The sequence below is a fragment of the Lampetra fluviatilis genome, chromosome 52 (assembly GCF_964198595.1).
Source record: "Lampetra fluviatilis chromosome 52, kcLamFluv1.1, whole genome shotgun sequence".
Lineage (NCBI taxonomy): Eukaryota > Metazoa > Chordata > Hyperoartia > Petromyzontiformes > Petromyzontidae > Lampetra > Lampetra fluviatilis.
In genome coordinates, this window is record NC_136326.1 from 3,655,913 (window position 1) to 3,678,552 (window position 22,640).

The 22,640-nt window shown below is 46.7% G+C and overlaps 1 protein-coding gene across 2 annotated transcripts in view; it reads left to right on the top strand.

Annotated features, from left to right (window-relative positions):
* The first annotated feature begins 4,422 nt into the window (after positions 1 to 4,422).
* The window catches only part of LOC144949100 (disheveled-associated activator of morphogenesis 2-like), a 123,422-nt gene continuing 105,204 nt past the window's right edge, over positions 4,423 to 22,640 (top strand). For both annotated transcript variants that reach the window (XM_078878941.1, XM_078878942.1), the window contains exons 1-2: positions 4,423 to 4,493; positions 16,059 to 16,153. The gene's annotated coding sequence lies outside the window, so the exon portion shown is untranslated. The remainder of the gene's footprint in view (positions 4,494 to 16,058; positions 16,154 to 22,640) is intronic.

The following is a 22,640-nucleotide window of genomic DNA, read 5'->3' on the forward strand; positions in this document are numbered from 1 at the left end:
TGGTTTTTTATTTTATTTTTATTTTACTTGTATTAGTTTACATTTTTTACCTACGTGACTTTACCGAAAAAACCTAAGAATAAGTCTAACTTTATTCCAAACACGTTGCACGACCTGTACACTAAACACGGGGAATGGCTTTAAAAGTTGTATAATCTCCTGTAGATGTAGATGCCACTGGTTCTTCATGTTCTGCAGATGCAGATGCCACTGGTTCTTTATATTCTGCAGATGCAGATGCCACTAGTTCTTCATGTTCTGCAGATGCCACTGGTTTTTAATGGTCTGCAGATGCAGATGCCACTGGTTCTTCATATTCTGCAGATGCAGATGCCACTGGTTCTTCATGTTCTGCAGATGTAGATGCCACTGGTTCTTCACGTTCTGCAGATGTAGATGCCACTGGTTCTTCACATTCTGCAGTTGTAGATGCCACTGGTTCTTCATGTTCTGCAGTTGTAGATGCCACTGGTTCTTCACATTCTACAGATGTAGATGCCACTGGTTCTTTATGTTCTGCAGATGTAGATGCCACTGGTTCTTCATGTTCTGCAGTTGTAGATGCCACTGGTTCTTCACATTCTACAGATGTAGATGCCACTGGTTCTTCATGTTCTGCAGATGTAGATGCCACTGGTTCTTCATGTTCTGCAGATGTAGATGCCACTGGTTCTTCACATTCTGCAGATATAAATGACACGTCAAACGCCAGGCAATCCCGGTGTAGTTCGCTTAGCTTTTTATCTTTATAATAGTATCAAAAAGCAATCTAAATGACAAGCTGTAATTTGACTAAATATGGCCGTCGTGTAATTAACAGGGGCTGTATTTAGAAAATTGTTCTACTGGGGCACCCGCACACTCATGAATATCCCGGTATTTTATTGTTGTAACTTTGTGACCCTCTGCTACTGGACATGTGTGAAAAAGAGCTTCATAGTTCATCGGATTTCTCCAGAAAAAATAAAGAATCTGATTCTGATACTGCGATGGCAGTGGCGCACAAGCACAAACAACAACACAGAATCAACATATTTGTCACTAAATTCTACGTGCAATAAAAAAGTGCCATTACCAAAACGTCGCCTGTTATGTGTAATGCGAGCGTAAGCGGAGTTTCACTGCTCGGCTCTGGGCCAATCATACTGCCCAGGGTATTGGGGGGCGGGGCCCAGTATGGGGGCGTATGTGAAGGTCCGCCGCTCACCTCCGGTCCAATCGGAAGCGAGGTGAGTGGGGGCGGAACCTAAGGGCGGAGCCAGCAAGGCGCTATGCGGAGGTCGGATCTGGAAGGTTCGGTGAAGGGCGTGGTGAGAGGGAGGAGACAGGATCACGTGGTGAAGGGAATATAGGTGGGATCCCGGGGAGTTGGTGGAATGACGAAGCTGGACCATGTTGGGTGGCCGGAGGGGATCTGCGCCATCAGCCACGTGGCTGGAAGAGCTTCAAGCACACCGTCGGCCAGCGGTGTGCGGGAGCGGGGAGAGCGGAGCGACTGACGGGAGAGCGCGTGCGGGGCGCGCGGGAGGAGCAGCCGGTCCCGCTGTCGGGACCAGCGGAGTGCGAGCGTCAACGGGAATAAAGAGAGACGGAGACCAAGCAGTGTGTCGGCGAAGTCCTTTATTACATATGTGTATATTTTTTTTCATTTAAAGGCCACAGTGTTATTGACGGATGTGTTGAGATTTTTGACAATACTGCTTTACCAAGCGCAGCTACCCTCTTGATTGTAAATCGGTTTAAAATCTATGTTGTTTAACAAGGTGAGAAACGCAAGAGGCCAGGGTTAGTCTCATTTGCAAGAGTCACCTGGGGCATTAGTCTGCAAGCAGGGAAAAATTGGATTTCCATGTACAGTATAATCTCAATTGAGTAATTTGCGGGTCATTTTGAAAGCGGCAATATCGGGACCCTGACAACGACACACGATGGCCTATTCTTGTGAACGGCGAAGCAAACATCGCGTGCAATGATTACGGTTATGACACGCCACAGCAATAAGCAGGGCGGCCGCTAGATTCCGAACCGTGAACTTCTGCAAAAAATTCTAGATTTGAAGCTTTCGTGACTGCAAGTTGGCCGCAAAACCATGTAATTTAACATAATACGTATTCATACATTTTACATATATGTCGGTGTATTGCTATCACAGAAATGTACAGTATTTGGTTGCTGTAAATTTCCACTTGATAAGCCACTTCCTTGAGCGATCATTTGTGGCCAGGTCGCTTATGAAAAAAGAGCTACATATCTCGATTTAAAGCTTTCGTGACTGCAGGGATTCATCTTCTTTGTTCTTTCGGTAAAGTCACGTAGAAGGGAAGTAATAAAATAATAAAAATAAAACAATAAAATAATTCTCACGACGTTTCGGCCACAACGCAAGCAGCCGTCCTCAGGTGAAACCAGGTCTGTCGAGGCGACAGCGTCTGAATTTCAGACGCTGTCGCCTCGACAGACCTTCCTTTCTACGTGACTTTACCGAAAGAACCAAGAAGAAGAGCTACATAGTTCAGTGGGCCTTACCTGGTAAAATAAAAATAGTTTAGTTTATATATTCCCTCTTCTGTAAGTAATTACGATCAATTTCGCTAGAGGGCGACTGTTTCACACATTGAGCCAAGACGATCTCCTGTACAGTACGTATTGTCCTGATTGGTATCGCCTGTGGAAGTAACAGAATATGAATATTTATGCATACTAGAGGAATCCGATGAGCTATAAAGCTCTTCTTCACAGATGTCCAGTAGGGACGGTGAACAAAATTATAACAAACAACACAAAAACACGATAGGAGTGCAAAGTATAGGAAAGGTAAGTAAATAACTAACAAAATAAAAATGAACTATTTTTATTTTATTTTACCAGGTAAAGACCACTGAGCTATTAAATTATACTGGTAGGAACCTCTGGTTACACCAGCCCACAGGGGATTATTGTGTCCGTCCGTCCATCGTGGAGGGAGGGGCTGGGTGGGGAGGGAGGGGCTGGGTGAGGAGGGTGGGGAGGGGCTGGGTGGGGAGGGTGGGGCTGGGTGGGGAGGGGCTGGTCACCCCATGGTGTCCTTATAAAATTCAACGTTTAACCTACTCACGCCGGCTTGTGCCCGCCCTCACAGTCGGGCATATTTGCGGAATACACCACGCCGCCGTTGACCCTGGCCATTGACCGAGCAACCCAACGTTCCTACCAGCTCCCTCCGCAGGAATGTGTTTTTACGGAAGCGACCTGGCCACAAATTATATCTCAATGTGGACATTTCTAGCAGCCAAATAATGTAAACGCATCTTGAAATCGCTCATAAAAGGCAAAGATACAATACCATCGTTAGAATATGTAAATGCAACGAGAAAACCCATCGTAAAAAGTTATTTACATCACAAAAAAGTTCCCTGCACATTCTAAAGCTCTCGGCCTTATCCAGACCACCACCTCAAACGAACTGTGTGCATAATAGAGGTTGTTGCGTTAGATCGCGTCAATATAAATGTGTCGTTATACCCACCACCACCCGACACAGCCAATTAGTAAGGATTGTCACGTGAACAAAACATGCGAATTCGTTACTAATTCAGCACGCCTGGAGTGTTGGAAAGTAAGGCCACAACATTTACAATTCGAGTACGACGTTTCGCCAGTAATTACAACCAGCTTCATCAGGCCGACAGCCAAAGTTGTGGATACATCCTATGAAGCGGTGAACATTGCGTGACAAGTCGCCTTTTATATATTTTTAGGCTACGGTAATATTGAATGCGTTGAGTTTGTTTGCATTAGTTAATTGTACTCGTTGCACCTCTGCCAACATCCCAGAATCCCCAAATAAACACATTTCTACGGAGGGAGCTGGTAGGAACGTTGGGTTGCTCGGTCAATGGCCAGGGTCAACGGCGGCGTGGTGTATATCCGTAAATATGGCCGACTGTGAGGGCGGGCACAAGCCGGCGTGAGTAGATTAAACGTTGAGTTTTATAAGGGCACCACGGGGTGACCAGCCCCTCCCCACCCAGCCCCACCCCACCCTCCCCACCCAGCCCCACCCTCCCTCCCCGCCCAACCCCTCCCCTCTCCACCAAGCCCCACCCCTCTCATTTTTGGATGCGCGACGGACGGACGGACGGACACAATAATCCCCTGTGGGCTGGTGGAACCAGGTGGTTCCTCCCAGTAAAATGTGTTTATTGTTGTACCGAACTTCTATGCTCCTGCTGAGAGCCACTCCCCCACCGTCAGACCCCTCCCACCCCCGCGCCGAACGCTCGCTTCTGATTGGTCCTCGGCAAGCCACCATTATTTATTTACTTATTTTAAAACATCTGTTTGTATTTCGTAATGCGCACGAGGCGAGAGGCGCGTCGCGATTGGCCAGCGCGAGAGCGGCGAAGCGCCCCCCCCCCCACCCATGTCGCCAATGTGCGCTAGGGAATACAATGAGAGGTTTGCTTGCTTTGGTGGGAAGGCGTTCGTTCGCCTCATCGCGTCGCCGCGTCAAGGTAAGCGACAAACAGCGCGGTTTTTTGTTTTTTTAAATTACAATTATTTACATTCGCATGCGCTAATAAGGGTACGGGTGTTGAGTTTCCTTTTTGTTGTTGTTGTAGACGATTGTCTGCGCGCTCCGGCGGGCTTACGATTTTATACCGCTCAATCATCGTTTAGGGCATCGTCGGCCAACTGCGTACTGTGTGCCGTGCCGGACCGGCGTGGTGAAGTATGGTCAAATCTCACGCCCCCCCCCCTCCCACCCTCATCTCCCTGCCTCACCCGGGTGGGTGAGCTCTCATCCAGCAGTGGATTGACACAATGTGCTGTGCACTGTGACGCACATTTATGTTGAACGCGATGATGGTGGTGCTGGTGGTGATACGGAGGAGCGGTGGCGCAGTGCTTAGCGCTGCGCTACGAACCACCCGGTCACACCAAGGTTCGATTCTCCGCTCACGACCGATAGCAGCGGCGATTCTTATGAACCGGTCCTGGGCCTACCCCTCGGTAGACCCCGGCCTCGTGTGAGTAACTGGTGCGGTGTGTCAACATCGGTACAGTGTGTGGGGGAGACAAAGGGGGCCATGCGTGGTATATAGACCCACCCCGTTGTGTGCTGGGGTCGGCCTTCATAGGTGCTCGCTGACAGCACTTGCCCCAACAGCATGTTAAGACTACACGGGGGATCTTTGTCTTTGGTGGTGCTGATTGGGCTGGTTGTGCTGATGATGATGGTTGGTGAACGCGTTGGTGGTGGTGCAGGTGATGGTGGTGATGGTGATGTCGCGTTTCATTGGGATGTGATGAATTGGGATTAGCAGGGTCATTCAAGGCCGGGGTAGACTGGGCAAGTGTGGAGCATCCTACACGCGCGTCTCTGTAAGCGTCGACGTTGGGAAGACAAAGGCGGCCGGGCGGGATTAGGTCCGCACTTAATAGGTGTTCGCTAACGTCGCTTGCCTCTACAGTCTCTGTGGGTTACACGCGTTATCGTTTAAATGTTATTTGTATATATGCCTGTGTAGATGTATTTCAGCTCCTTGTGTGTGTGTGTACGGGCGTGGTGTTGGCCATCCACAGCCCTCGTGCGCCGTGCCGGCCTTCATGGACTGATTGCACTTGCTCCGGCAGTCTGCTACAGGCTATACGGGGGATCTTTGTCTTTGTATGCGAGGAGCGGTGGGTGGCACAGTTGCTTAGCGCACTACGTTGCACAACTCAGGGGCGATCCATTCCCGATGGACTCACGGCTAACAGCAGCGAGTGACACCCGAACCGTGTTGCGTTAAACCCACGTCAAACCAACCAGCACAGGTAAATAATGATTCAAATAACACCACCCAGCCCCCCAGCCCACCCCGTGATCGACATTGTGCGTGGGGAGGCCCTCATCCAGCAGTGGACTGATGCAGGTTTGGCAAAGAGCTTTGCGTCTTTGTTTCTCACCGTGTCTGCCGTGGTGATCTGGTCTTCGTGTTTGCGCGCTGTCCCCTTTTTGTATCGCACCTGCGTTTCTCTCCGATTATTTTGTGTCTCCATCTGTCTCACTCCTCTCCGTGCCCTTTCGCCGCCTTGCCCTTTGTCCCTGAGACCCCTCAAGCCCCCATTGTTTAAAAAGGCCCCGACCCCTCACCACCTCTTAGGGTTCAGACAGATCAGTCTGTTGGCATCCTTCTCCGTACATCATAGCCCCCCATCTCTCCTCTCTCGTTGCTCCACCAGACCCAATTCCGTTCCGCGGTGTCCCTGTACATCTGAACAATATCTGAGGCCTCCCGTAAAGGGGATGATGGCTTTGTCTCGTGCAATGAGAACGTCAGTGGGGGGAGCTTGGGGGAGATACGTGTTTGGGATTTTTACTGAAAGGCAGAAACAGGAACGCGTGACACACAAGTTTACAGACGTTGCATTGAACAGTTTGACACGTAGTAGGCTTCCGTGACCTACATTATCCACAATAGAGGGTTTTTTGGGGGGTTAGTTTGCGTACATATTAATGTGTCATCTGGCCAAACTGGGTTTACTCTCCAACAAACCGGTGTGCTGAACGAGTAACTAGTTGCCATGTTTCGTTTTACGTGACAAACCTTCACTAATTGGCTGTGTCGGGTGGTGGCGGGTTTAACAGACACACATTTACGAGATCTAACACAAATAAAACCCCCCTCCGTTACGGGTCGTATTGACCGTGAAGTGGGCCTGGGCTGGACACGTCACTTGACGGGATGGTGTCCGCCGGTCGAGACCAATGACAGAGTGGCAGCCAAAGGGGCGAAAAACACTCCCAAGAGGAAATACGGCCGTGGAGATGGGGCGATGAAATCGTAATCTTAGTTCTTAAAGTCACGTAGGTAAAAAATGAAATAAAAATTAATAAAAAAAATATATAAAACAATAAAATCACGACGCTTCGGAGGCAACACAAGCTTCCGTCTTCAGGTGAAACTGTCACAGCAAAATATCTGTATCAAGTAAACGTCGTGATTTTTATTGATGAAATCGGCTCGCGTGCAGGAATTTTGATTTATGGTTGATGGATCGCGAGACTGCGAGCGATGGCGAACGGCGTGCTTTGCACTTCTGGCCAAACTGGATTGCCCACAGAAAGGGGGGGGATGATATTCGGAGGTCTGCACAGATGGGTACGTGAACACCATTTGCTGTCCTGCCATCTCCTCGCCACTTCGTTGCCCAAGTGGGTTTTGGGGAATTTCACGACTCTGCATGATCCACCAACTGAAAAATCCATAACGCTGCATCACAAATGTGCACTATTATGTAAAATTATCATCAAAAATGGATAACACATTTTTGTTACAGCTATGTGTCTACTTTTGAATAAACGCTTCCGTATGCAGTGTCAGTCATGAGGGTTTTGTGACCATACTTCACAACGCGAGTCTGTGTAAGTTATGAATAGGAGGGTGAGAGGACAGGGTGGGTGATGGGGGTTAGGATGCCTCTCCCCACTGATGTTAGCCATGCTTTGGAATCGAACCTAGGTCTCCCGTGGTCACGGTGCATTGTATGAACTACTTTCACCACCAGTCCACCTCTAAGTAAAACAACCGCTGTCGTGAAAATAGTGCCGTGGCAGACTGAAGCCTTTAATTCCTTTGTCTCCATTCCCCATCCCTGGTGTTGGCGTGCCCATCACCAGGGCCATTACCGCACCACCTGAGCCCCAAAATCAATTCTGATTGGCGAACAGCAGTATATTATACACAGGCACCCTCGCATGCCATTATTCACATGTATGTGTGCGTTTGGGAGTGGGTGGGGAGCGGTGAACCCGGCGACCCGGGTTCGATTCCCGCTCACGGCGAACACCAGTGAACCGGCCCGGGGCCTCCCCTAGGTCGACTCAGCCTCAAATGAGTACCCTGTGCGATGTGTAAACATCGCCGCTGGGGAGACAAAGGCGGCCGGGCGTGATGTTGGCCACCCACCCCCTTGTGCGCCGTGCCGGCCTTTATAGGTGCTCGCTAACAGCACTTGCCCCGCAGTTTGTTAAGGCTATACGGGGATCTTTGATTTTATCATTGTTTGTGGCGCAACGGTCAATTCATTTCGCGATGAGGGCCCTTCACCGATGAGGTCCCTTCACCGCACTCGGCAGTCTAGGTTGGACATGGGTTTGGGGGAGGCTGGCCATCGCTCTTTCAGATGTTGCTCACCACCGATGTTGTTGGCCACGACCGGGAATTAAACTCAGGTTGCCGGTTTCATCGGGCGGTGTCCTGACCAATGCACCCTGCTTTTGTGTACGCTTAGGTGTACATAGGCATAGGTGTACATACGCAAATATCGAACCGAGTTCAAATCTTGGTAATGGCTAAAAGTAGTGGCAAGTGACGTCTCAATGTGTCCTGGGTCTTTCCCTGTTCGACTCAGGCCTTAAATGAGAGAACCTGGTTATGGTGTGCAAACATCAGCACTGGGGAGACAGACAGCCAGGCATGGTGCTGTCCATACGACCGGACCGCATCATGAGTGAGCTGTTTACCTTAACAGGTGCTCACAAACAACACTTGGTCCAACCGTTTGTGTAACCTATATGGGGGATCTTTGTATGAATCTTGATGTAAATGAGTCCGTGAGTGCGTGTGAATGTCTAGATTTGAAGCTTTCGTGACTGCAAGGATTCATACTCTTAGTACTTTCGGTAAAGTCACGCAGGTAAAAAATGAAATTAAAATTAATAAAAATAAAATAAAAATCACGACGTTTCGGAGTCAACACAAGTCTCGGTCATCAGGTGGGACCGTCACAGCCAGATTTGATGCATCACTTGGAGACTTGTGTTGCCTCCGAAACGTCGTGATTTTTATTTTATTTTTTATTAATTTTCATTTCATTTTTTACCTACGTGACTTTACCGAAAGTACTAAGAGTATGCGTGTGAATGTTCATGTGTGTGTGTAATCACGTGCGTGTATCTGCGTGTACGTGTGTAATGGGCGTTTTTTTTGCATTTCCCCCCAGCAGTCTTGGTGGTTAGCGGTGAGTGATGCACGTTGTGACTGCTGGCCCAGTGGCTGGTGGCGAGTGATTAATAAGTATGAACGTCGATGAGTGATGAATTATGATTGTTGAATCATGAGTGTTGAATCATGAGTGTTAAGTCGTGGAGGGTTATAAATGCGGAATGGTAATTGTTGAGCGTTGTTTTTGGTGAGTGGATACTTGGTAATCTTAAAACCAAGCTGAAATCCATGGGTAATTCATAGAAGGGTTATACATGTAATGAATGTAGTGTATACACTCTTATGGGGCGGCCAGATGTTATCTCCTTCGCCTGGTGTGCAGGAGGGCGTGGGTTCGATCCCGACCCTGGCGCCTGCTGTATGTTTGGAGTATTCATGTTTTTCTCGTGGTCGTGTGGATTTTTCTCCGGATAACACGATTTTTCCCTCCACGTATAGAAACACGCCTTTAGAGTTGGCTGCTATCAATTTCCGCATGAGAAGCCGCTTTGTTGAGCTATCATTTGTGATAGCCAGGTCACTTCTGTAAAAGAGCTAATGGCTCAGCGGGTGTTACGTGGCCAATAAAGTAGTTTAGTTTAGTTTTATTAATTAAGATAAATCATGTTCCTTAATACGTAGGTTTTCATAGGCAGTGCAATGCTACACTTGAATTTTCTCTTTATCAACGTGGCAATCTTGTCAAGATGGTCATGTTTACATCGCAAATAATTCTAAACGAGTTATTTATCGTTAGATATTAGTTATAAATCATATCTTTAGCTTTATATAATATATTCGTTATTGTAATAATGTTGTCCAGTGGTGGAGTGTTAATGACAATAATTTGGGAATAAAACTACCACGTGGTCCAACCTGAAAACAAAACATTGATCAAACAAGGCTCCCGGTTCAACACAAAAGTTTGACCAATTCGTGTGTCGGCGATTATTATTTTCTTGTATTTGACAGTTTGGCAAAATAATGTGCCAGTGTCCCCATTACCAACAATGGGGGAAACCACCCAAAGTCAAAGTGGCTTTGGTCGATTTGTTTATTTTCCACGTGTGAATCCGACGCGCGGCCGTGTTGTTGGCTCACGCCGAGCACAGAACTCTATAGCTCATCTTACTTGGCAGCGGCGGAGTGAGCTGTGATGGACCGCAAGCGGTGAGGTGGGAAAACGAGTGGTGTGGTGAGTTGATTACACTGGTCAACACACTTTTTCTGGCATAAGGTATTCCAACGGTCTTAAGGTAATTTTGGGGTGCTGATTCCAAATCTGGCATCAGTTTTTGTCTTATCACATCAGGTTTTTGAGATATCAAATATTGCATTTTCAATAAAAACTGCAGAAGAAAAATATAAAATAAATGTGGATATCTACATAAAATGATATTATAAACACACTTTCCTAAAAATACAGCACCATATTTTAACACTAAATCAGTCACTGACTCGCAACAACTTGCAATCATAAGTGACAGAGTTAATTTCCGGTAAAATCAATGAAAATGGGGTATGCTGATAGTATAAAAATGTGATAAAGCAAATCTGAGATCAGATTTGGAATCAGCACCCTGAAATTAGTCTAAAACAGCTGCAAAAGTCCAGGCCAGAAAAAGAAGAATTTTTTTGTTGTTGACCAGTGTTATCAATCGAGTCGTTCTGGTCCGGGCACTGTGGTGTGTCTTGAATGGTCGGTCCATTGATTGGTTAAATCGAGTTGTGTGTGTCCGCTCACGGCCAACACCAGTGACGGTTATCTGAACCGGCCCTGGGCCCTCCTCTAGGTCGACTCGGCCTCAAATTATTACCTGGTGCGGTGTGTAAACATCACCACTGGGGAGACGAAGGTGGCCAGGTGTGGTGCTGGTCACCCACCCCCTTTTACCGAGCCAGCCTTCGTAGGAGCTTGCTAACAGCACTTGCCCCTACAGTCTGTTACGTCTATAAGGGGGATCTTTGTCTTTGTTTTTATTGCCTGGGCAGGTGAAGGTTGTAAGCGTAGTTTAGATGTGCATTTAACCGAGATATATTTTGACTGCATCGGGTTTCTAATTCCCAGCGTGAAGGTGATTTTTTTATTGTATCACAGTTGTTGAGTTCAAGCCCCCGGAACGCCTTTGCGATGTGTAAACATCGGCTCTGGGGGGAGACAAAGGTGGTCGGCCGGTCGTTGTTCCGACCACGCCACCTGCTCGTGCACCGTGCCGGCCTTCATCGGTGTTGTCTGAGAGCACTTGCCCCACCCAGCAGCAGCAGCCTGTGGAGGCTATACTGTGGGGGTTCTATTTCTCTATGTACAGAAGGGTTGGTGAGAAGGTTACGTCCACATGGGAGGCTATGCACTGCAGGGGGTATGTAGGTGAGTGTGTGTGTGATATGCAATGGAGTCGGAAGAGAGCATTGACTACCGCACAACACTATGAGACATCTCCTTTACCAGTGGCAAAATATAGTAGTAGGTTTTTACCCTTTCAACTGGTACAAAAACTGACAGACGCCAAAAGGCGTCATCTGGTCCAACACCATGTGAGACTAGGCTCTAAGGAAAGCTGTCTCGGGTGTGGACCAATCAACTTCAAGGACAGTGCATATCATCATCATTATCAGAGTTGTTTCTTTTTGTTTGCATTTTGACTGCTTGTGTTGTGGTTATTGCAAACATGATGCCTTGTATAAAGGTGTCAGTTTTTGTACCAGTTGACAGGGTAAAAACCTACGACCGCACAACATCCTGAGAAAGCCACAAGACGTGCAGGTGAGAGAGAGAGGGGAGGGACTTACAGATGGCAGGATCAGCTATTTTTGTCTCCTTTTTTGCCATCCTATTTGATACTCATTGTTTTCCGCTTTGTGTGTACGGTTTTGTCCACGCTTAAATGTAACGTTAGCGCAACCTGTGACTATAATTTACATGGTTTATAGATTCTTACGTCTGTATTTTGATGCCCATATTCGCGAGCATAAGAATACATTCCTGTTGATGAATTGCCGGGTTCCTACATTGACCATTTGTCGTGTATTGATTCGCGTCTACCCCATTGCAATTTTGTGAATTGTCAAGTCACTTTGTTGGATCGCAATTTGATTCCAGAATATGTTTTTTATTGACAGTGCTGACTGTGTAGTGCCTCTCGTGGGCTGCAGGGATCACATGAGCAAATTACTTTTACGAGTCGAAATTAACCCATACGGAGTACACTTTGTTGCAAGAATCTATTATGATTGACATGTCGATACATTGTTGCATGTCGGTTGAATGCTGCAAGGGCCTTTTTGTAATTGCATTTAAAATAATAAAGATTCTCAATGACGGCCTCCCAATATACCATGTCAGTCACGCATTGTTTGACCATACTTTATTACCACTCTGGTCATCGCTGGGGTTCGTGAAGGAAGGGGGCCCGGTGAACTGGTTTCCGATATCACTCGCCACTGATGTTAGCCGTGGTCAGAATTCGATCTCAGATTGCTAAGTTCACAGGGCACCACACTAATCATCGCGCCACCCACCGTCGTTGCAGTGGATGCCAACTAAGATGTTGGGCACTGGGAATCATGCGTTGGCACGAAGGAGCGGAGGTGAGAAGTTTAACAGCGAAGTGTGTGGCTCGGAGGAGTGCCGTTGAGAGATGGCCAATGTGGTACAGCAGGGGGACACTGCAGGGAGGTAATTTGAGCGCAAATTAGGGCATTATCAGTGCTAGGTACTAATTAGGGTTGGCTATAACAGTCACGATGCTAATTGATCAAGGCGAATTCATAGTCATATTTTTTCACGCTAAAATATCCGTGCCGATGTCTTCTTTGCCCCGCCCCCAATGTGTGCAGATCCTACTGACTATTATATGTAGGGTGTGTAGGCAGGGACTGGCATGTCTTTTTTTGGGGGGGGGGGGCGACAATTGTTGTAAACCTGTTAGGTCTCATCATTTAGTTGACGGACAAACGGAACGCCGGGCTTTTACAATAGATTGAAATGCCAGGAAAATGCATGTGGTATTTCAATTTATTAATCACGCATTGCCATTTTGGGTTGTTATAGGTGTGCCACAATGTATTGGATTCATCGACCTCAGCCGATGTCTAAGCTCTTTTTGTACGAGATCTCACGCACGTAAAATCACATTTGCTGTTCGTGCAAAAATCGCACGCAAACGGTGCGCTCATGTTGCGTTGACGCGAACGCAGCGTTCACGCAAACGCAGCGTTCGTACGAAACCGTAGAAGCGAAAAAAAAATTAAGCACGCAAACGAGACACGAACTGGAATCGCGGAGGGGACGGTGGGGTTAACGATTTGTTGGGCTGCGTTGACGTGTTAGTTTAGACTTGCGTTTTTGTGGCACGCGTTCACTCCGTTACGTTTCTTTTTAATATATTTTCTTCTGCTCTGGACACTGGGGAGATCGATGATCGGTGTTCCAGTCGCCGCGTTGATGGCATTCGTCGTGATTTTTCACTTAACAGGGTGGGCCGCGTGAATACTGCTGCCACCTTTCACTCCACGTTCCCCGCGTTGCGTGACAGCGTTCACCCCACCGCGGTTGGGATCCATTTAGATCTTTAGTTTGCGTGGTATTTGTGTCCTTAGCTTTTTTTCGCCCAGTTTATATGGACCTTGTTTCGGCGGGTGTCATTCCCTTTCGCCCCCCCCAACTCCCTCTCCGTGAGTTGGGTGGCAACTTTATATTTTTTTACAGCGATGAATGGAGGTGCCTCTTGTGGCTGCAGGAGTGACATGAACCCGTTGTGTAAATCGATAAAACCCTGCGTTGTTACACTTGGGCTGTCGTTCGGTTTTTGAGGTCAGCAGAAGGGCTGTAGAAGATTGCCTTATGTCCATAATAGGCACAGCTAATTAGTAATGTTTGTCATGTAAACAAAATGTGCCAATTCGTTCCTAGTTCAGCACACCGGTGTGTTGGAGAGTAAACCCACAACATTTACGATTTGAAATTTCACTGGTAATTGCCACCAGCCTCATCAGGCGACAGCCACAGTTTTGGAGAAATCCTCCTCCTGTTTCGGTCTTAAATAGAGGGATAGATGTGATGAGCCAATCAGGTGCGAGGACCAGGGGTGGGTTAATGTCTTCATATAAATTACAATGGATATCTATAATTTTGTTGGTTATTCACGGTTAATCAACATGCACAATGTATGCACATTACGCATGCATTATATGCAGTTCATCTTCTTGGTTTTTTCGGTAAAGTCATGTAGAATGGAAATAATAAAATAATAAAAATAAAACATAATAAAATAATTCTCACGACGTTTCGGCCACAACGCAAGCAGCCGTCCTCAGGTGAAGAACAGGTCTGTCGGGGAGACGCCTGAGGACGGCTGCTTGCGTTGTGGCCGAAACGTCGTGAGAATTATTTGATTCTGTTTTATTTTTATTATTTTATTATTATTTCCATTCTACGTGACTTTACCGAAAGAACCAAGAAGATGAATCCCTGCAGTCACGAAAGCTTTAAATCGAAATTATATGCAGTTCTTAAGAGTTAATCAAAGAGAATGCTGCATATCTGTCGTTTTGGTGAAAGGGGCAGTACTACGGTGGTAACAATCTTAAGGGCCTGGGTTCGATTCCTGAATTGTGCTCCTTCCCGAGTTTTGGTTTGTTCTTACCCCTGTTCTGCGTGGGTTTCCTGCGGGTTCTGCAGTTTTCTCCCAAAGCTAAACAAGAAAACCCAATGCAACTGCTATTGGCCAAGCATCCCAATGTTGAAAAATATCCCGCAAAGTTTGCCCAATTGGGATCGCACAGAGCAACAACGTTACCTCCTGCTGCGAAACGTTGGCAGGATCCTCCTGTAAAATGGTAAAACAAGCGTAGTGATAGCAATAATAAGCTCATGTAAACTAACAATCCCGGCCAGAGAACAGGTGGAGACAGGTGTGGGTGGGCAGTCACAACAGAGATTTGGATTATAAGATCGGAAGCGATAGAGAGAGAGAAAATCGCCCGATCGTTGGCAAGAACCAGTTACATCTTTAAAAAATAGTTAATCAGAGAGGACGCACACACACAGCGTATCCGGCATTACGAGCCAAACTCTTCTTCTCATTATTATCTGTGTTCATGTGTACCTGTGTGTTGTTCGTTTACGTACATACAGTAAGTGGGCGGCTTCTGTCTGGTATGGTTGGGTTTTGCCCCTGGCCTAAATACTTTAGGAATTAAAAAAAACCCATTCAACCTGGTTTTGTTGGCGTCGTTTTGCGTCGTGACAGCTGTCGCAACACGCATAACCTGTGTTTATTAATTTGGTTGGAATTGTGTGTATTATGAGCTAACATCATAAAGCGATGTGTGGATGTTTATTATAAGCTAAATACGATTTAGGGCTTCATATGCAGGCTCCGTTGAATTTTTCAGATTTCGGGCAGCACTCCAAACGGCTTTTATCCGATTTAAGGAGGGTTACTGACTGTCCGTCCGGTGAGTTAGTGCCTGGAGTGAATCGCTGAGCGCTCTATCTGTAAGGTACAAGTACAGTGAGGTGTCGGAACCAGGGGGTGTTCCATCTCAGGTGTTGTTGACCATCTTTTCGCAAGAGTGGAAACGACCTTTTGAGAAAAGAAAGGGGGCAACCGGATTTTGGTTCGCCCGCTGTATGTCGTTTGTCGCGTATCGATGAGTTCGGCAAGTTTAATCGGCCAGATAGCTCGGCCGTGGAGGGGTCGGCTCGCAATCAGAAAGTTGGGAGATCGAATCCCGGTTGAGGATTTCTCTCGGCCTATCATCCCTCCCACGGATCGTTTAAATAAATACCACAGTGATTGTCCTATGGATTGACTCGACACCATCAAAGAAGTGTGGAATTTTTGCCAGGGCTGCAAACGGGAGATGCGCACCGCTCGTATGAACGTGAAATCACGTTGGCTCGTCGGCTGGTTCTCCGTAGCCACTGATAGGTGCGCCCGGGTGCCCCAGCGTCGCAGCCATCTGCTACGCTGTTGGTGCGAGGTCATAACACACCAGTGTGAGCCCACCACACATCACCAGTGTGAGGCCACCACAGCCACCACAGCTGCGGTCAAGCCACATCACGCCTAACCCCCGCTGTCTCGCCTTGCTGCCCTGCAGGTGAACTGACCTGCCCGTTGCAGCAGCTGTAAGAGACAACGGGCTGCCCGCGACGAAGCGGATGTCACCGCAGAGTCTCCCTAACAACGCCTAAGGTATTAAATATTGTGTGACAAAGCCCTTTGCGATGGTTCTGGGTGAGGTGGGGGGTGTGGTGGTTGTGTTACTCTGCGGTTGATACGGGAGATGGGAAAAAGTACAGTTGAGTCGGGGTGTGAGGTTTGTACACATGTTGTTTGCCTTTCTCTCTCTCTATATCGGGCGGCCGCTGTTTGTTCACCGAAAGGCAATGCAATCCCCCCGCACCCCCTTTTGTCCCATCACTTGTAATGTGGTGCTCGTTAAGTCAGAACTCATCTTCTTGGTTCTTTCGGTAAAGTCACGTAGAATGGAAATAATAAAATAATAAAAATAAAACATAATAAAGTAATTCACACGACGTTTCGGCCACAACGCAAGCAGCCCTCCTCAGGTGAAGAATAGGTCTGTCGAGAAGACTCTGTCTTAGACTCTGTCTTCTCGACAGACCTGTTCTTCACCTGAGGACGGCTGCTTGCGTTGTGGCCGAAACGTCGTGAGAATTATTTTATTATGTTTTATTATTATTATTTATTATTTCCATTTTACGTGACTTTACCGAAAGAACCAAGAAGATGAATCCCTGCATTCACGAAAGCTTTAAATCGAAAGTCAAAACTCATTTTAGTTGATGATTAACAAAAAACGATAACGGTGCCATGTTTGAAGAAGTTTTTCTTCTTCCTGTTTTTGACATCCGGTTGACTAAAATTTATTTCGGTCACCTTTTAATTTAATCATTGTAATAATAGTAAATAATGCATTTTTACCCAAGACGATCTTCCATGACATCTTTGTCAAATTATTAAGAATCATCTGTAGCTCTTGAGACGCCAGCATCACAATTGTGCCCCGTGCCTCGTATTCATCACAACTTTCTCTCTCTCTTGACGAAAAAAAAAAATCTATGCCGGCCTCCGCTATTGTGTTGGAGAAGAATTTGTGTCGCTTGAATTGCGATGAAAACGACACGATCAGCATGAGAATGGACGACTTAAGGCTTTTTCTTTTAGCAGCCGGGGAAAAATGTTTACGAATTCAAACTGTCGTAAAAACCTCTTGACCGAACCACTTGGAATCTGCCCGCCGATCCGTTCGGATCTTGGAAGCTAAGCGGGCTTGAGCCTTGATAACGCCGCTTCGATATGGTGATCACTTTGCACCAATCAGATTGTTGTTGTTGCCTCCGTTGAGCTGCATTTGTGGGGGGCACATAATGTGCAGCACGTGGCAGTGCAGCAAAATACACTGTTGTACTGTACTGCTGTGCTCCTACTTCTATGTTCCCCTGCCTCCCCGCGCCTTCACCTACCCGCTTCGACCAGCGTGCTGAAGTATGGTCACATGACCTCCACAAACTGTACAGCTTGGGAGGTCCTCATCCAGCAGTGGCTTGACAAAAGGGCTGTACAAGTGCGTGTGTGCCCTTACGAAGCCAAGGAGATTAAGCGTGAGGCAAGTGGTCCAGCTACATCTCTGGAGATTCAGCCGTGTCCTTACAGTGTGGAAGAGTAGGCCAAGCACCCTCTACATAGACTCTCTTGAGCGGTCTCTACAGTGCCACTCCTTCCGTCAGCAGTAATTGCAGGACTGCACACTTTTCATCTCGGTCATTCTTTGAGCTTTCGAAGTAAAAAAAAACCAACGCTGTCGCATCTCTGACGCGATTCTTTACGAGGGTGTTACCGTCATCGGTGATGAAGCTTGATCTTTCACCCCCGCCATGTGAAACTTTAACAACAGTGCCAAGCTCCCCGGCGTGTTTTCGCGGGTGAGCCCGCGCGTTGTTCGGCATTACGTCCGGACGTTTTTCCTCCCCACGTGCCGGGTAATTCATTGGAGAGTTTGTACAGCACGAAAACCTTGCGAAGTGGAGCCAAGCTGCTTAATCGATGCTCCCGCTGCTGCTGTTCGGGATACTCCTAAGTGACCTCTCTCAGTGTTTTTGTTATCTATTCTCTGAACTCAAGAGATAAGCATCTGAACCCTGGTCACACAGATGGCTCCTGGAAAGAAAAACCGGTTGTCTTTCCACGTGACAAGGTTTGGTCCCCTTTTTAGCTCCCTGGTCATTTGAAGTTTTATGAGTCCAGTAGTGGAAGTAGCAGAGACACAGTTTGTAAAGAGGCCGAGTGTAAGATAACATTCCCCAAGCCGATGAGTGTGACCGCATCAGTCAAACCAATGAGATCAGATTTCGATTTAAAGCTTTCGTGACTGCAGGGATTCATCTTCTTGGTTCTTTCGGTAAAGTCACGTAAAAGGGAAGTAATAAAATAATAAAAATAAAACATAATAAAATAATTCTCACGACGTTTCGGCCACAACACAAGCAGCCGTCCTCAGGTGAAAACCAGGTCTGTCGAGGCGACAGCGTCATTCATATTTTATTATGTTTTATTTTTATTATTTTATTACTTCCCTTCTACGTGACTTTACCGAAAGAACCAAGAACAATGAGATCAGGTCAAAATAACGGAATAGAGAAGAGGCTAACACACAGAACATAAAGGTTACAGTGTTACTTTGCGGAACAAGAGCTTGCTTTTGTGCATGCTGCGTAGAGGTGTCACGATGCGCCGAGTCATCCGTTAATTTTTATTATGAAGCTCGTGATGTACGCATGGAATCGCAAGTGTCGGGAGTAGATCCTTATCCATTCCTATACGTTGTATGTAATGGGCATATTAAACTTAATTTTTTCCTGTGACCAATAGTCTCGGCCAAGTCACCATAACATGAATAATATTTAAAAATACTTTTAAAAAAACACGCTTTCATGAAATGTACCGTACGAGTAATGGAAGAACTCCCACGACTCCAGGCAGTGGCCCCGAAGCTTGCCATAACGTAAGGGGTCGTGGTGATTTACAGCCAACGTGAGTTGAGCGTGGACAATTAGACCCAAGCCGAAACATAACATATAATAAAGATTGTTTAAAAATATATATTTTTAATTTTAATGATAGAATATAGTATTGTTATCAGTAAGACATAAGTATACCAAGTTGGCAATCGATACGACATTGGGAAGTGGGTTAAAATTGTTACAATATTTGAGGATACGACAACAACAGACAGAGTGAGTTTATCGTGTAAAAAATAAATTTTCACTCGATTTGAATACCTGAGCGATCAAACATTATTTTCACCAGACTGCGGGCGTTCTCGTGGCTCAGCGGCGGGGCGTTCCTCGCTTGTCCCAGAGCTTCACGGTTTTCGAATCCTGGTTAATACTGCACGTCTCTTAACCTTAAAATACAGTAAAACCTTGGATTGCGAGCATAATTCGTTCCGGAAACGTGTTTGTAATCCAAAGCACTCGTATATCAGTTGTGATCACGTGACGCTCGGCAGACAAAGCGTGTACACGTACTACTCGTATTGCAAGACCTCGCTCGTTTATCAAATTAATATTTATTAAAAAATTGTGCTCGTCTTGCAAAACACTCGCAGACCAAGTTACTAGCAATCTAAGGTTTTACTGTATGTGCCGCCTGATTCCCCTGCTGTTTGAAAAACTACTCGCAAATTACTCTATTGTAATGGACATAGCAAGCATCTCCCCCCCCCTTCTGTGGAAATTTGGCAGGGGACCCTCCTGAAAGAGTCAGGACACTCGGTGAAGCTTTCCTGGGTAAGCAAGTGTAAATAACAATAATGTAATCGGCTTTGCTAAGCCGTGAGAGCGAACGTTGTTAATGCGAATCCGGTGATTTGGCGTGTGATCGACCACTCTTTTTACGAACCGTTCAAGCGGTGTTGCCTCGTGCTGGCTGTATCAGTTATCGCTTGTTTACAAAGGTCACCCCCAGGAAACTGACACCTGAAACATTTCTCATTCTGTTCTCACCTGCTAAAATAGAATATATTAATTTCTAATGAGGTGTAGAGGTTTGCTATAAAGATGTTAATAAAATAATGATAGTAATTAATAAGGGCAATGAGCTGGTGGTTTTGTTGGTCAGGTTCACACCTGAGCGGTCAGTTGTGCAACTGGGTTGCATGCAACCTTTATTTTAAATCGAGATTGAAAACTCATTCCTTTTGAACTGCTTTTTCTGTTTAATTTTTTGTCGTACCTCCCGTACCTCCGATCAGCACGGTCGGCTCCGTACGGCGCAAGCGCTTCAGCACACATAAGTGCTGGTCCTGCGGGGATAGCAGGCGCGTGGCGAAGTGACATCCCTTGCAAAACACATCGTGCCCGCTAAGTGTGCGCACGCGCCCTAAATGGGTCACCTGGGGCCGTTCCACGGGCTTCCGCGTTGACGTTGGTCTCCGTCGGTTCTCGCTGTGTGTGCGTGTGGGGCTCGTTGGCTCAAAGGTCCGCTTGATTCTTTACAGTGAACGAGGGCTCCGCAGTGAACGTAAAAAATGCAGCCCTTGTTGTCTTGCCGTTGCCCACAAAACAAAATTCTGGCCCAGAATGAATCGCTTTGTTCTGCTTCCTGTTTCTGTTGGTTGTGGGTTTACCTGAGCAGTGTTAATCGAGTCGGCAGTTTTTATTTATGCGAGTAGCAGTCTTGAGTCTCGTCGTCGATGACAGCCGGCGGAAGTTTTGGCCAGAGGGTTAGCCGGCGGATTGCGTTGATTCATTCTCTCGGTCCATTTGGCGAGAGCAGTCAAACATTTAGTCCACTCTTCGTCATTTAATGTTGGTGTGAGTTGCACGCAATTGGTCTCCGTCCATGCCCCCGATATAATCAACGAAACTCGACACGTTCGTCGGTAACACTTTGGCGTTAAATTTAACTTCATATAAAACAGCATCCGGGACAGACAACAGAGCTCATCTATGTACAGGAGACTCGATTATCCACGCTAATGACGGGGAGGACGGCCGCGGATAATTCATAATCGCGGATTAATCCAAAAATATCCTTTTTCCGCAGATCTCTATGCCAAAAACCACTAATATAGGAATAAATTAAGAATGATTACTAACGATCGATGCGCGTGCTCAGTGAGAACACTTTCCTGCCCACTAAACGGATAGCGGAGCCACGCCAATCAGCATCAAACAACCACCGCCCGCTGTTGTAAAGCTATGCAACTACCGTACTGTAGAGGCGATCACGTGGATTTCAGATGCACCTGAGCAACATATGTGTTTGGTTTAAGCACGTGACTTGTAATAAATATTTCCAAGAATAGCAATGTATTTAGCCTAAATTTTGATTTAAAGCTTTCATCACTGCAGGGATGCATATTCTTGGTTCTTTTGGTAAAGTCACGTAGAAGGGAAATAATAAAATAAAAATATAAAACAATAAAATTTCTCACGACATTTCGACTGCAACACAAGCAATCCACAGCAAGAAAATTTGCTGTGGATTTCACACCTGATGACGATCGCTTGTGTTGCAGTCGAAACGTCGTGAGAATTTTTATTGTTGAATATTTTTGTTATTTTATTATTTCCCTTCTACGTCACTTTACCAAAAGAACCAAGAATAACAATGTATATAGCCTATTTTAGATGATTAATTTGGGCATGAAGGAGCATCCATGAGTAATTAATGTACGACAAAATTTCAGGTGCGCGGTTAATCCGCAAATCTGATAAACCGCACGCAGATAATCGAGAGTCCACTGTATGTGTGTGTTGGACTTCTTTCACACCGTACAGTAGCCAACCTAGCCAACCTTGCTAATCGGAGGTGCAAGGGGGGACTGGACAACAACGAAAAATGCATAAACACTTCCATTGAACCTTGGTGGGAAAAGCGTTAAAAGTAAGCAAAGGAGTTTGTTTACCCTCATTTGCTTGAGAACGGTCTTATCTATTTCCCTATCCCGGTGTGGGTGGCTCTGTCTGTGTGTGTGTGGGGGGTGGGGGGGAGGTTGGCAAGAGTTGTTCTGAGCCCCACTTATCTCGCAGTACAGCGCCCGCCCGCCTGTTCGCCAGCTGTTTTGGCACTAAAAAGGAATCGGGTTGAACAAACAGTTGCTTTAGAACCCACTGTGGGTGTGCGTGTCAGGCCAGGGTTTAACTCGCTGCTTTGTCACGGAAAAGACCACGTCCATGTGTTTGCATGGAAGGGTGTTCAGTTTTTAGCAGGGGGTATTCAGTGAATGCGTGCGCGTGCGTGGATGGGACAGGTTCCATTGTAATGGGCTAATCCATTGGGTTCTTAATCCCTGGGGTCACCTTTCAGACGGAGCAGGCTGCAGCGTGGATACCGTGCAGAAGAAAGGTTGAATGCGCGCAGGGGAACGTCAGTGCCACATTGCGGAAACCAGTTGCGCTTCGACACAACGTGACGCGAATGCCTCCTCCACACAGCGTTGGCTCGAGGCGCTAGAACGTGGACGCGATGGTGAGATGTTAACTCCCTCGCCTGGTGTGCAAGAGGTCACCGGTTCGATCCTGACACTGACGCCTGTATATTTGGAGTTTGCGTGTTCTCCCTGTGGTTGCGTGGACTTTTCTCTGGGTCCTCCGGATTTCCCCCCCGTACTCTCAGAAACATGCGTTTAGAGGATTTCACAGCTATACAT